General features: G+C 40.7%; 1 protein-coding gene across 5 annotated transcripts in view; it reads left to right on the plus strand.

Moving 5' to 3' along the window:
* Nucleotides 1-15,576, plus strand: part of ponzr6 (plac8 onzin related protein 6) — a 29,633-nt gene continuing 14,057 nt past the window's right edge. For 2 of the 5 annotated variants that reach the window (XM_062993321.1, XM_062993324.1), the window contains exon 1: nucleotides 11,527-11,631. The gene's annotated coding sequence lies outside the window, so the exon portion shown is untranslated. Of the gene's footprint in view, nucleotides 84-125; nucleotides 256-1,465; nucleotides 1,573-11,526; nucleotides 11,632-15,576 lie in introns of those variants that run through there. The other 3 variants (XM_062993322.1, XM_062993320.1, XM_062993323.1) reach the window with 3 other exon arrangements.

A 15,576-nucleotide genomic window follows, 5' to 3' on the forward strand; every position in this document is an offset into this window, starting at 1 on the left:
GCACTCCGCTTCGCGTCGTGCCAAAACGTCATCCCCGTGCTAAAATCACAGTAACGTACGGCCTCTCGTGGCTTATTGCTTTAGTAAGTGAATATTACTTTTTTAATTTAAGTGCTTAGCAAAGATGTGGGTCTTTAACCATCTTTTAAAAATTCAAGTTCATTTCACCACATGGCTGCTAGCACAGAACATAGCTTTGATACCTGACTTTATGTCGTTCTGATTTGTGGAACAACATGAGCTAGACTTTCTAAGGTGAGGCTGGGCCATTTTTGGCTTTGTAGACAAGAATTATTGTTTTGAACTGAATGTCAACTGCTACAGGAACCAGTTTGTTTGTTTGTTTATTAGGATTTTAACGTCATGTTTTACACTTTGGTTACGTTCATGACAGGAACGGTAGTTACACAAGATTCATCAGTTCACAGGGTTATATCGAACACAGTCATGGACAATTTTGTATCTCCAATTCACCTCACTTGCATGTCTTTGGACTGTGGGAGGAAACCAAAGCACCTGGAGGAAACCCACACAGGCATGGGGAGAACATGCAAACTCCACACAGAAAGGACCCGGAACAGGAACCAGTAAAGAGAGTACAGCAGTGGGTGATATGGTGTTTTGGTTAGTTAAAAACCAGGTGGGCAGCTGCATTTTGAATGAGTTCCAGGAGTTAAAACAGTTAACATAGGCATTGTCAAGCAATTTTTGAGGTGGTCCCAATGTTTTATTTCTTTACTGGTGTATATAGTACACTAAAATGTATATTTAGTCAATTTTTAATTTGACTGACAAATGGTAGGACATTGCAGGTCATAACATTAAAACTGCATACTAACGTTTCCACATTATTATTATAGCTAAATAAGCATTAGGGTTATTGCAAAACAGTTTTTGGGTGTTTACTATAAATCTTGCAAAACAACAATGATTCCAAGGGTTTCTAACTGCATCAGTATAAAGGGACATGTGTCTAAGTTAATGGTTGGTATGTCATGAACATGTAGTTGTGTTTCTGGGGAGTGCATACAACAAGGCATACGGACAATGTTTTTACTTATGATGTGAATACTATTAAATAAGATTGTGTTCATGTAAATATCGATACCCATGCTGAAATATTTGTTGTGTGCAACTCTGATGTCGAGCTTAACTGTTTTAAGTGACAAAACCGCTGTGGTTACAGAAAAATTGCATGCATATCTCTAATGTCGAGCTTAACTGTTTTAAGTAACAAAACCACTGTGGTTACAGAGAAATTGCATGCATACAGGAAGCATTTAACGTAAAAACAGTAACAGACTGTACACAGAATACTTAACTAGAGTAAAGGCTGCACAGAAACACGGGTGTGGGAGGTCACAAATGAAAAAGTGATACATGAAAAAGTGAAAAACTTTCATGACCTAAATACCCAGCATTGTTTGAACTTGTTTGAACTTTTCTTTAACCGTGTTTTCACAAGGCCAGGCATGCCAGGAGCATTTTAGATGGCCCCAAGTGACTTGGTAGGGCAGAAGGTAAACAGGGAAACACCCTCACACAGATTTCTGTCTACAGTCGTGCAGCTAGGTAAGCATGATGCATTTATTATATTATATATGTATATAGTTTCATAAAGATGGCAAATTGGAGAGAAGTATTTAATTAAAAAAACCAATGCTGCTTCTTTAAATTATATTTTATTTTCATTAACAGTGTTATCGTAATGTTATTGTACAATCCTGTATTGTAGGTGGCACCACACCAAAAAGAATCAATGTTATATAGTGTCCTTGCCGGAAAAAAAGCATTCTGACTCTTCCCATCTCCAAAAGTAGCTGAGTTTCTTATTTTACTTTTTAATTTTACTTGAAGCTTTTTACAGCAGGTATATGAGGGTTGAGATGTAAGGGACTGTCTACAAATTACATCATGTTACGATTAACGTAGAGTCTCTGTATTCCGTACAGTGTTCCCAGTGTCAGATATAAATCTATTTACAAAAATAAATACAGTTGCAATCAAAATTTAGTTTTATTAGCAAATTAGTTTTATTAGCAAAATTCACAAACTAATCTTTTTGCAATAAACTATTCAACAAGACTTTAAATAGCTCAGCACAACTAATATAACAGGTGGTTTCTCCAAATTCAACACAAAATTCCACTTTTAATGACTACTGCAGTCTCAGAATTATTTAACCCCTTCATGACAAGTGTCTGTATTACTTAGTAGAGCACTCTTTTGCTGTTAAGACCAGCTGCAAACATGACAGCCATGATTACCATAGTCAGACACCAGCTTCTGGCAGCGTTCCTGAGGAATCTTAACCAATTCCTTGTGAGCAATGGGCAGTAGAGATATCTTGGAGTCCGTGCATAGAGACCTTTAGTGTTTAGTATGCACTTTACTTAGTGCTTGTTGCACTAAGGTCTCTTGCAGTCACTCAAGGGTTTTTGACCACCTGCCTTCTCATGAATCTGGGGGCAGTCACTGATAGCTTCATCTATCTCCAACGTCAGTAGTGCAGCCAGTGTTCATTTAACTTTGAACTTGTGAACTATGCTCACAGCTGTATCTACAGGAACATTCAGTGCCTTCCTTTTTTGTATCTTTTTCTTAACTTCTTGGACAACACTCTTGACTTAGCCATATTTCTAACACGCAATGAAACGTCACAGTCAACAAACGTCTGTCCAGTCCATGTATTTGATGTGTTTTATCTCTAGCACTCCTGATGCAACTAACAAAGCCCTTTAGATGTGCTTGAGACAACACCAGATTTGCAACACCTCTTCAGAGAGATTCTATTCAGAAGGTTGAATGATTCTGAGACTGCAAAGTGACATTTTGTGTTGAATTTGGAGAAAGCACTTGTTATATTAGTTGTGTTTAGCTATAAATCGTTTCACTGGTTTATTGCAAACAGCAGAAATTTTGAAATGTTGCTAATAACCAAAATCTAGGTGCTTACATCTGTGGTCAAATATGAGAAAAGGTTTTCTTCTGGCACGTCCAGCAGTTTGTTGGCTCAGAGAGCATTATTGCAGATTTGTAGATCTAGTGACGTCAAAGACATGTTTGTCTCTTTACACAATATACTTAATGTGCTTAAGGGAAGATTTATTACAGCTCAGGTTGTTTTAGGCTTTTTAATTAAGTAGTGGATTTGTATTTGTGTGCATAGCTAGGTTTTATATGGCTAAAGGCAAACAATATTGTTCCATTCTGTTTGTGTATTTGGGGACAGTATTAATGTACACGTGTAAGCACCTGGGTAGCGCATGCTTAAATAGTGCTAGCCCACTACAGCTCGGCTTCAAGGTTCTAATCCCCAGCGGCACTATTGGTCGGTTAAGCATCTGCATACAGACATGATTGGCTATGTCTCGGGATGTGGCTGAGGCCCTGCGATGGATTGGCGTCTTGTTCGGGGTGTGTTACTACATTGCGTCCAGTGATTATGGGATAGCCTGAACCACTGTGACCCTGACCAGAATAAAACATTTGATCAAAATACAATAAAAAAAATACAAGTGTATATGTATATATGACAAATAAAGTTGTTTAACTTGCCCCGGGTTTTTCCACTTGTGGCTTACCAGGTTTCTGTGGGTACTGTCAGTTTTGCGGGTGCATGCTCTGCTTTCATGTTATTAAGAATGCATAAGAAAAGGAGTAGTCTCTTGTTTAGATCAGAATCATTTCATTTTAATTCATTTAAATCTGACTTTTGGGTACATTTTCAATTAAAATTAAAATGATATTGTGATTGAAATGCATTTTATGTATTTTCTGTTTTTTTTCCCACTCTGTCAGAGTTAATACCTACTTATAAGTAGTACGTGTAATAGTATATGCTAACTCGCCACCTCAGAGAGCTTTTACTGTACAGTTCAAATCTTAGCAGTGCCACCTGCCTGGCCGGGAGCCAAGCAGGCACAGTTGGCTGTGACTGCATGAAGGAAAGTCGGATAGGGTTTCTCCTCATTGCTGCTGCAAAAATGCATCCTGTTGTCTAGTTTAGGCACTGGCATATGGGGTGGAGAATTTACACAAGGCATAGCGTGACTCTCCTACGTGGTGCTGCTCTCTGTGAGGATCCACTAGTGTGTGGTGAAAAGAAGGTGCCGTGATTGCACAAGTCTGAGGGGCTGGAAGATAGTCTGTAGATCATCTTAGCTAGCGTAGAAGGGATTGCAATAGAGAATTAGAAATAAGATTAAGGGGGAAAAAATACAGTGTATCACAAAAGTGAGTACACCCCTCACATTTCTGCAAATATTTTATTATATCTTTTCATGTGACAACACTATAGACATGAAACTTGGATATAACTTAGAGTAGTCAGTGTACAACTTGTATAGCAGTGTAGATTTACTGTCTTCTGAAAATAACTCAACACACAGCCATTAATGTCTAAATAGCTGGCAACATAAGTGAGTACACCCCACAGTGAACATGTCCAAATTGTGCCCAAAGTGTCAATATTTTGTGCGACCACCATTATTATCCAGCACTGCCTTAACCCTCCTGGGCATGGAATTCACCAGAGCTGCACAGGTCGCTACTGGAATCCTCTTCCACTCCTCCATGATGACATCACGGAGCTGGTGGATGTTAGACACCTTGAACTCCTCCACCTTCCACTTGAGGATGCGCCACAGGTGCTCAATTGGGTTTAGTCCATCACCTTTACCTTCAGCTTCCTCAGCAAGGCAGTTGTCATCTTGGAGGTTGTGTTTGGGGTCGTTATCCTGTTGGAAAACTGCCATGAGGCCCAGTTTTCGAAGGGAGGGGATCATGCTCTGTTTCAGAATGTCACAGTACATGTTGGAATTCATGTTTCCCTCAATGAACTGCAGCTCCCCAGTGCCAGCAACACTCATGCAGCCCAAGACCATGATGCTACCACCACCATGCTTGACTGTAGGCAAGATACAGTTGTCTTGGTACTTCTCACCAGGGCGCCGCCACACATGCTGGACACCATCTGAGCCAAACAAGTTTATCTTGGTCTCGTCAGACCACAGGGCATTCCAGTAATCCATGTTCTTGGACTGCTTGTTTTCAGCAAACTGTTTGCTGGCTTTCTTGTGCGTCAGCTTCCTTCTGGGATGACGACCATGCAGACCGAGTTGATGCAGTGTGCGGCGTATGGTCTGAGCACTGACAGGCTGACCTCCCACGTCCTCAACCTCTGCAGCAATGCTGGCAGCACTCATGTGTCTATTTTTTAAAGCCAACCTCTGGATATGACGCCGAACACGTGGACTCAACTTCTTTGGTCGACCCTGGCGAAGCCTGTTCCGAGTGGAACCTGTCCTGGAAAACCGCTGTATGACCTTGGCCACCATGCTGTAGCTCAGTTTCAGGGTGTTAGCAATCTTCTTATAGCCCAGGCCATCTTTGTGGAAAGCAACAATTCTATTTCTCACATCCTCAGAGAGTTCTTTGCCATGGGGTGCCATGTTGAATATCCAGTGGCCAGTATGAGAGAATTGTACCCAAAACACCAAATTTAACAGCCCTGCTCCCCATTTACACCTGGGACCTTGACACATGACACCAGGGAGGGACAACGACACATTTGGGCACAATTTGGACATGTTCACTGTGGGGTGTACTCACTTATGTTGCCAGCTATTTAGACATTAATGGCTGTGTGTTGAGTTATTTTCAGAAGACAGTAAATCTACACTGTTATACAAGCTGTACACTGACTACTCTAAGTTATATCCAAGTTTCATGTCTATAGTGTTGTCCCATGAAAAGATATAATGAAATATTTGCAGAAATGTGAGGGGTGTACTCACTTTTGTGATACACTGTATATGCAATTTTTTTTTTGCTTTAACACCCTTCATGCCAAGTAGCTACCTTAGGTGCCTGCACAGAGCACTAACTTGATTAATTTATGCTGCCTTTCTTGTAATTTATTTAGCCACAAGCAGATTTAATAGTTTTTTATGACCCCAAATGAGAAAAAGTTGGGGCAGTATGGAAAATCAAAATAGAAAAAAACACAGTGTTTCTTACATTAACTTTGATTTTTACTTTTTTACAGCAGCTGGGCTACCTCTCCTGCTAACGTGTAGCATTATTTTTGTATTTTGTGTGTTTTATGCATTGTTTGTCCAGAATGTGCAAGACAAGCATTGTCTACGGCTGACTTTTTGACCTGTCTATATGCACCTTGTCAATGCACCATTGTCTTTGTCTATGCACCTTGTCAATGCACCCTTGTCTTTGTCTATGCACCTTGTCTTTTCCCTCTATCGTCTTTGCACTATTGTCTTTTGTATGTCTGCAGTGGAGATGTAGCCTGAAAGTGTTTCGTTATACAGTAGGCCCTTGAGTTACGAACGGTTTACGGTTTAAACCGTTTACGGTTTACCATACAAACATTTCAGGTTACGAACAATCTTTTTCAACTTAACGTACGAACAAAATTCGGGTTATGAACCAAAATTCACAAAACACGTGATGTCACGAACAAGTTGACTCCGATCATCTCTCTCTTTAAATATATATATATATATATATATACAGTGTATCACAAAAGTGAGTACACCCCTCACATTTCTGCAGATATTTAAGTATATCTTTTCATGGGACAACACTGACAAAATGACACTTTGACACAATGAAAAGTAGTCTGTGTGCAGCTTATATAACAGTGTAAATTTATTCTTCCCTCAAAATAACTCAATATACAGCCATTAATGTCTAAACCACCGGCAACAAAAGTGAGTACACCCCTTAGTGAAAGTTCCTGAAGTGTCAATATTTTGTGTGGCCACCATTATTTCCCAGAACTGCCTTAACTCTCCTGGGCATGGAGTTTACCAGAGCTTCACAGGTTGCCACTGGAATGCTTTTCCACTCCTCCATGACGACATCACGGAGCTGGCGGATATTCGAGACTTTGCGCTCCTCCACCTTCCGCTTGAGGATGCCCCAAAGATGTTCTATTGGGTTTAGGTCTGGAGACATGCTTGGCCAGTACATCACCTTTACCCTCAGCCTCTTCAATAAAGCAGTGGTCGTCTTAGAGGTGTGTTTGGGGTCATTATCATGCTGGAACACTGCCCTGCAACCCAGTTTCCGGAGGGAGGGGATCATGCTCTGCTTCAGTATTTCACAGTACATATAGGAGTTCATGTGTCCCTCAATGAAATGTAACTCCCCAACACCTGCTGCACTCATGCAGCCCCAGACCATGGCATTCCCACCACCATGCTTGACTGTAGGCATGACACACTTATCTTTGTACTCCTCACCTGATTGCCGCCACACATGCTTGAGACCATCTGAACCAAACAAATTAATCTTGGTCTCATCAGACCATAGGACATGGTTCCAGTAATCCATGTCCTTTGTTGACATGTCTTCAGCAAACTGTTTGCGGGCTTTCTTGTGTAGAGGCTTCAGAAGAGGCTTCCTTCTGGGGTGACAGCCATGCAGACCAATTTGATGTAGTGTGCGGCGTATGGTCTGAGCACTGACAGGCTGACCCCCCACCTTTTCAATCTCTGCAGCAATGCTGACAGCACTCCTGCGCCTATCTTTCAAAGACAGCAGTTGGATGTGACGCTGAGCACGTGCACTCAGCTTCTTTGGACGACCAACGCGAGGTCTGTTCTGAGTGGACCCTGCTCTTTTAAAACGCTGGATGATCTTGGCCACTGTGCTGCAGCTCAGTTTCAGGGTGTTGGCAATCTTCTTGTAGCCTTGGCCATCTTCATGTAGTGCAACAATTCGTCTTTTAAGATCCTCAGAGAGTTCTTTGCCATGAGGTGCCATGTTGGAACTTTCAGTGACCAGTATGAGAGAGTGTGAGAGCTGTACTACTAAATTGAACACACCTGCTCCCTATGCACACCTGAGACCTAGTAACACTAACAAATCACATGACATTTTGGAGGGAAAATGACAAGCAGTGCTCAATTTGGACATTTAGGGGTGTAGTCTCTTAGGGGTGTACTCATTTTTGTTGCCGGTGGTTTAGACATTAATGGCTGTATATTGAGTTATTTTGAGGGAAGAATAAATTTACACTGTTATATAAGCTGCACACAGACTACTTTTCATTGTGTCAAAGTGTCATTTTGTCAGTGTTGTCCCATGAAAAGATATACTTAAATATCTGCAGAAATGTGAGGGGTGTACTCACTTTTGTGATACACTGTATATATATATATACAGTGGGGCCAAAAAGTATTTAGTCAGCCACTGATTGTGCAAGTTCTCCTACTTAGAAAGATGAGAGGGGTCTGTAATTTTCATCATAGGTACACTTCAACTATGAGAGACAAAATGAGAAAAAAAAATCACAGGATCCAGGAAATCACATTGTAGGATTTTAAAGTATTTATTTGTAAATTATGGTGGAAAATAAGTATTTGGTCAATAACAAAAGTTCAACTCAATACTTTGTAACATAACCTTTGTTGGCAATGACAGAGGTCAAACGTTTCCTGTAAGTCTTCACCAGGTTTGCACACACTGTAGCTGGTATTTTGGCCCATTCCTCCATGCAGATCTCCTCTAGAGCAGTGATGTTTTGGGGCTGTCGCTGGGCAACACGGACTTTCAACTCCCTCCACAAATTTTCTATGGGGTTGAGGTCTGGAGACTGGCTAGGCCACTCCAGGACCTTAAAATGCTTTTTACGGAGCCACTCCTTCGTTGCCCGAGCGGTGTGTTTGGGATCACTGTCATGCTGGAAGACCCAGCCACATTCCATCTTCAATGCTCTCACTGATGGAAGGAGGTTTTGGCTTAAAATCTCACGATACATGGCCCCGTTCATTCTTCCCTTAACACTGATCAGTCGTCCTGTCCCCTTTGCAGTAAAACAGCCCCAAAGCATGATGTTTCCACCCCCATGCTTCACAGTAGGTATGGTGTTCTTGGGATGCAACTCAGCATTCTTCTACCTCCAAACACGACGAGTTGAGTTTTTACCAAAAAGTTCCATTTTGGTTTCATCTGACCACATGATATTCTCCCAATCCTCATCCATATGCTCTCTGGCAAACTTCAGACGGGCCTGGACATGTACTGGCTTAAGCAGGGGGACACGCCTGGCACTGCAGGATTTGAGTCCCTCTCGGTGTAGTGTGTTACTGATGGTAGCCTTTGTTACTTTGGTCCCAGCTCTCTGCAGGTCATTCATCAGGTCCCTCCGTGTAGTTCTGGGATTTTTGCTCACCGTTCTCATGATTATTTTAACCCCACAGGATGAGATCTTGCGTGGGGCCCCAGATCGAGGGAGATTATCAATGGTCTTGTATGTCTTCCATTTTCTTACAATTGCTCCCACAGTTGATTTATTCACACCAACCTGCTTGCCTATTGTAGAGTCACTCTTCCCAGCCTGGTGCAGGTCTACAATTTTCTTCCTGGTGTCCTTCGACAGCTCTTTGGTCTTGGCCATGGTTGAGTTTGGAGTCTGACTGTTTGATGCTGTGGACAGGTGTCTTTTATACAGATAACGAGGTCAAACAGGTGCCATTAATACAGGTAACGAGCAAGGACGGATTAAGGATAGTCTGGGCCCCTGGGCAAAGAGCGCCTCCCCCCCCCCCCCCCCCCCCCCTCCAAAAACATAAATAAATTAATACATTAAACAACCTGTCAATAACTAACCCTAACACAAGAATCTATTTTATATAAGTTTCTTTCTACTCTTCTTTCTTGCAAAGTCATCCACTAATTCATCAAAATTAAGCTGTCTGACCAAATCTGATTCAATGGCCAGAAGTGACAGTGAGTTCAGGCGGTTTTGGCGCATCCTAATCCTGAATGAAATATGAAATATGGTAGCTTGCCTGGCAATTTGTAGGTCCCTAGAAAGTCAAGGAGCCATGGTAAACGACTTCTATGGAAGTCAAGGGCCCCATAGCAGGGGCCCTCGTGATCAAGGGCCCTCTAATGGTATGCCCTGCTCTTCTCTAGGGCCCCCTGGTAGGGGCTCTCATAACCAGGGCCCTCTAAAAATATGCCCCCCTCTTTCCTAGGACCCCTAATAGCCAGAAGTCGAAGTCAGAGCAGTGCCACAACGCCTCATCCATTTTCATAAGGGGCCCAAAAGCATGGCTAGGGCCCAAAAGCATGGCTAGGGGCCCCAAAAGCATGGCTAGGGCCCCCAAGAGGCCCTGGGGTCAAAGTCCCTAATAGTCAGAGGATCCTTAAAATGGAGGGCCCTCGGAAATAAAAATATATTGTATCATAAATGTTGATAGGCATCGCAAAATGTTTTGGGCCAGGGCCCCCCCGACCTCAAGGGCCCCTGGGCGCTGGCCCCACTGGCCCGGTCAGTAATCCAGCCATGGTAACGAGTGGAGGACAGAAGAGCTTCTTAAAGAAGAAGTTACAGGTCTGTGAGAGCCAGAAATCTTGCTTGTTTTTGGGTGACCAAATACTTATTTTCCACCATAATTTACAAATAAATTCTTTAAAAATCCTACAATGTGATTTCCTGGATTTTTTTTTTCTCATTTTGTCTCTCATAGTTGAAGTGTACCTATGATGAAAATTACAGACCTCTCTCATCTTTCTAAGTAGGAGAACTTGCACAATCAGTGGCTGACTAAATACTTTTTGGCCCCACTGTATTTACAGTAAGCGAACATTCGGACAGCGGATGGTGTTTTCTTTATATTTTGTAAAATTCTATATTAAAATGTTCCCAGAGAAGGTCCAGAGAAAGCTCATTTTGTTGTTGTTGTATAATTACTCCTGCCAGTAGCTGTCACTGTGTATCAGACAGAGGGGACAGTGAGTGAGAGAGAAGAAGGAAGTTATTCTTTCGTGGAATTACACCTACAAAATACAACACCGTTGAAATAAAGAAGGAAATAATAGAGAAATATGAGAGTTATTGTTGTTTCTGGTAGATACATTTTATATAAAAAGGAAATGTATTATGGTGTATGGTACAGCACACGTACTGTACTGAAATGTGATGTGTGTTTTATATGTACAGTACTACTGTGTATTGTTGTTTATTATTGTTTATTACAGGAATGTCTATTCTATTATTTAAGATTTAAGGGAAAATATACTTGTATTTATAACAAAAAAGACCTTTTAAGACATTAGAGAGGTTAGGTAAGGGCGTGGTTTGGGAGGTCTGGCACGGATTCATTCTATTTACATTATTGCTTATGGGAAAAATAGGTTTAACTAACGAACATTTTGTATTCAGAACAGCCCTTCGGAACCAATTAAATTCGTCAACTTCATTTCATTTGTTAATATACAGTACATCTGTATGTCAGGCCTGCAACAGATTCTTATACTAGCTCCATTTTTTCTGATTTCCGGTCGAAAAAATTTTATTCATTTTGCTTTCTGTACACTAGTGTGCTGCATTTCTGAGATCAAAACACCCGTGGTGTGCCTGACAGAGTTTTACTTTGATTGTTTGTGTGGTCTAACAAAAGAACACACACACACACACACAAAGCAGCAGGAGCAGCTCTACGTAACGGAAAGAAAATTCTAAGTGCATAAATCATTCCGCAAACATCCGTCGGTACGCAAATGTAAATTCACAATACAGCGCAGCAAGTCGAGGCCATTTCCTTCAGAGCTTATTTTCAAGAAATTACGAAATCAGCTCGTCTGCTCGTAAGACTGGTAAGACAAAACACTTTTACTGCATCTTTTTAGATTAACATGTACCTTTCACCTTTTTATAGAATGCACAGTAACTGTATGAAACAGTACAACCACGTGTAGCACCTTGCGCGGAAACGAAACCTAAATCTGAAGGCATTGTTCATCACTATAAATCAAAGTTATTAACTGTGCAATACATTTACTGAACATCGACTCAAATCACTTCACCGATGTGGAACTGAATCAGGTATTTGCGCATCCTGAGATAAGAGAGGAGTTTTAGAGAACTTATTCTGGCTGGTTTCCAGACCTGAACTTCAGACCTGAGGTACAGCGTGTTAGCTGAATCACACATGCTGAAGTGTTACATTTACTTACAGTAATTAATAAAAGCATTTAAAACGGATGCATTTAAAAAGCATGCAATTTAACCCTTGCGTTTCTTTGCACAGGCATCTAGACATGCATAGAGCACTGGGTTCACGCATTTGTACTTGCATAAGTGAAGCAGAAACTGCAGAAACTCGAAATTTAATCGTTTAAATGATAAAACAAAACACTTTTGGATTAAAATTACAGTGGTACCTTGTAACTTGACATCCCCTAAACTCGAAATACTTAAAACTCGATGCACTTCGGGGAGAAATTTGTACCCTTAAACTCGACGTATGGGAAAAAATACCTTGAAACTCAACGCCTTATAAACTCAATGCCAGTCCCGGAACCAATTAACGAGTCTAAAAAGATAAAAGCGAATCCATTGTTAAAGCCCTGCGATGGATTGACAGCATGTCCAGGGTATTACTGGCTTCTCCTAAGAACCGCACCCGCTGCGACACTGACCAGAATAAAGCGGTTGATAATAATGTAACAGGAAAAAGGAGTAGAATATCCTCCTGAGACTCAGAAGAAAAAAGGTTTCGATATTTAGGATTTTTTTTGATAATTTAAGTATTGATTTATATCAGAACACGGTAGGTAATGCATATTAAGCTGTAAAGAGAGATGCTTTACCCTCTTCAACGGGTTTCAACTGTATTACCGTAAAATAGGGTTTAGACGCGCAGTAAAACATTTAGTGCAGATAGCGACAAATCCGTGGGTACAGTTTTGCTAAATTGAGGGTACAGATTACTAAACCGTGGGTACGGATTTTGCTCTTCACATATTTTTTTCGTTAGTGACCCCTGAGGGGCTCTGTACTGTATCCATTTAATTAGTTTAATATTTTTGGTAGTGGTGGTGGTTGTTTGGGGGGGGGGGGGGGGCTTCAGCCTTTCCTTTCCGCACATTCTAAGGTTCAGTTGGCAGCGCCCCTTACACAAATCGTCTTTGTGCTCTTGGTTTCACGCTGAAACGTTTGTTTAACCCACCATTCAGCTTGTATTTGCATTCTCGTGTTTTTTTTCAGCTGTACTTGCCCGCAGCCCGGAAACACCTTATACACCCCGCCCACGCAGGCTCACGTGTCCAGCTCTCATGCACCGAGTGGAAACGAAACCTAAATCAGAATCAGAATCAGAATCTTTTTTATTCGCCAAGTAGCAGATGTACAAGGAATTTCTTTAGGTGCAGGTGTCAACATACATACAAGTTAAATAGTAAAAGGTACACTATATCTAAACGTATAATAAACAATAAACAATGGTATATATATACATAGAATAAAATAAACAATATAGTAGTGATAAAAAATTGTGCAATAGAGATTATTTACACATAAGGTGCATATGTGTATTAACTATTAAAATGCGGGAAGCTTGTGTGAAACCCACGAGCATTTATTAAAACGGAGGGATGTGGGAGTAGTCCTTGTTGAGTAAGCTGATTGCCTGGGGAAAGAAGCTGTGGAGGTGGCGGTTTGTACGAGTCTTTAATGCTCTCACTCTCTGTCTCCGCTGAGATGAGAACCTCTGAAAAAATGAACACATGGTTTGTGGTTTAACTGATAAACTCGGATGCTGTTGAAACAGCACAGTGTAATACATTTCCAGAACATCGACTCAAATCATCATACATGTTTAGAATGTAATCGGGTATCAGGGCAGAGATTTTGTGGAATGTGCTTCTGGCTGGTTTCCAGTGAAACATGAAGCCCTTAACAGCAGTGTTACATTTAACCTTCTCGCTTCATTCAGATTTACCTTAGTATCTTTGCTTTTCAATATTTTAATCGTTTAACCTAATAAAAGTCAAGCAGGCAAACAATTTTCTGTCTCAACTAGTTGATTCACCAGTGGCGTAACTAGGAGCTCATGGGCCCCAGTGCAAAAAAATCTTTTGGGCCCCCTCAACAAATTATTGCTGCACTTTACCGCACATGTATAAACCGGGTGCTGCATTCTGATTGGCTGAATGTCACTCACATATCGCCGCTACAATATTGTAATATAATAATAACAACTTGGCGAGTGCAGCCAATGGGGGGGGGGGGGGGGGGGGGGTTGAGTTCATGTCGTGGAGCCCCCCCCCCCCCCCGCCATGGGCCCCAGTGCACCTGCCCCCCCCAGTAGTTACGCCCCTGTGTGTCACGATTATTTATAATCGATATTCGCAATTAAGCTATGACTGCAATTTATGGTCAGGCTCTACAAACTTACACTCATCCGGATCATTATGAATTAATGATATAACTAATAATTAAACCAATGTTATATTATGTGTAATTTGTTACTATGGTATCTGCTGGAGTTCATAAAGAACGTTTTTGACTTTTGTGCATTTCGTATTAATTGCAGTGTTTGTAAGGTTTTATAAGTTTCCATAATTATGTTAATCATGATATTTAATATATCTCAACATGATATACATGACACCACCCGAGTACCCAATTTAAAGGTTAAGATTGACACATGCTATGCCATCCTAGTGCCAATTATTTTATTTATTTTAAATGTTTATATTTATTTATTTTGAAAGTTCTTTGAAAGTTAATGCTGAAAAAATATACAGTAGACCCTTGACTTATGAATTTAATTGGTTCTGAAGGGCTGTTCTTAAGTCAAAATGTTTGTTAGTTAAACCTATTTTTCCCATAAATCATGTAAATACAATTAATCCGTGCCAGACCTCCCAACCATAGACATTCCTGTAATAAACAATAGTACTTCTTCTTCTCTCTCTCTTACTGAGAACATTGTTATCTTGATATTATGAGATAAAAAAAAGAAATAATGACTGGCCTTTCTGGACTTCCATGCAAATAAGACCAATAGTCAGGTCAAACAAACATAGAACTCGTTGGTACTGGGGGCATTGTGTGCGGTTGAAGAAATATAAATAGAAAAATTTGACAGTAAAATAATCAAATAACTTAAAATGTTCTTTATAAATTGTTTTTAGACAAAGAAGTACACTCAAAAGTATGTGGACCCCACTTTTAATTAGGAAGTTCAGTTGTTTTGGCCACAGCTGTTGCTAACAAATATATAATATCAATTATATACAATGTATTGTATGCTTCTATCTTTGTGGCAACAGTTTAGAGAAGGCCCTTTACCAGCATGACTGTTCACAAAGCAATGTCCACAAAGAAATAGTTTGACAAGTTCTCTGGAGAAATGCCAATGATCTACACAAAACCCTGACTCCTACCCCACTATACAGCTTTGGGATAAACTGAAACATCAATTTCGAGTTAGTCCTTCTCATTCAGCATCAGTCCCTCACTTCACAATTAGTCCTTTCACTGATTTCTCGCACACACACTTTAAAGTCTTGTTGGTAAGTCTTTTTAGAAGAGTGTTATAGGGGCCAAGGGTAGGGGCCAACTACATATTAATGCCAATTCTTATGGATTGGGACATCTAACATGCTCATGGTTAAGTTTCCACCTATTTTGGTCATGTAGTATGTGTTTTATTTAGTCCTAGAAAAAGGACAGTTGTCAAAATCATTACAGACATGTCCCTTACAACTGTATGCTTACCTTTGACTTGAACTGTTCTTGTAAGATCATAAAGA

Source organism: Trichomycterus rosablanca, chromosome 4 (assembly GCF_030014385.1).
Source record: "Trichomycterus rosablanca isolate fTriRos1 chromosome 4, fTriRos1.hap1, whole genome shotgun sequence".
NCBI classification, from domain to species: domain Eukaryota; kingdom Metazoa; phylum Chordata; class Actinopteri; order Siluriformes; family Trichomycteridae; genus Trichomycterus; species Trichomycterus rosablanca.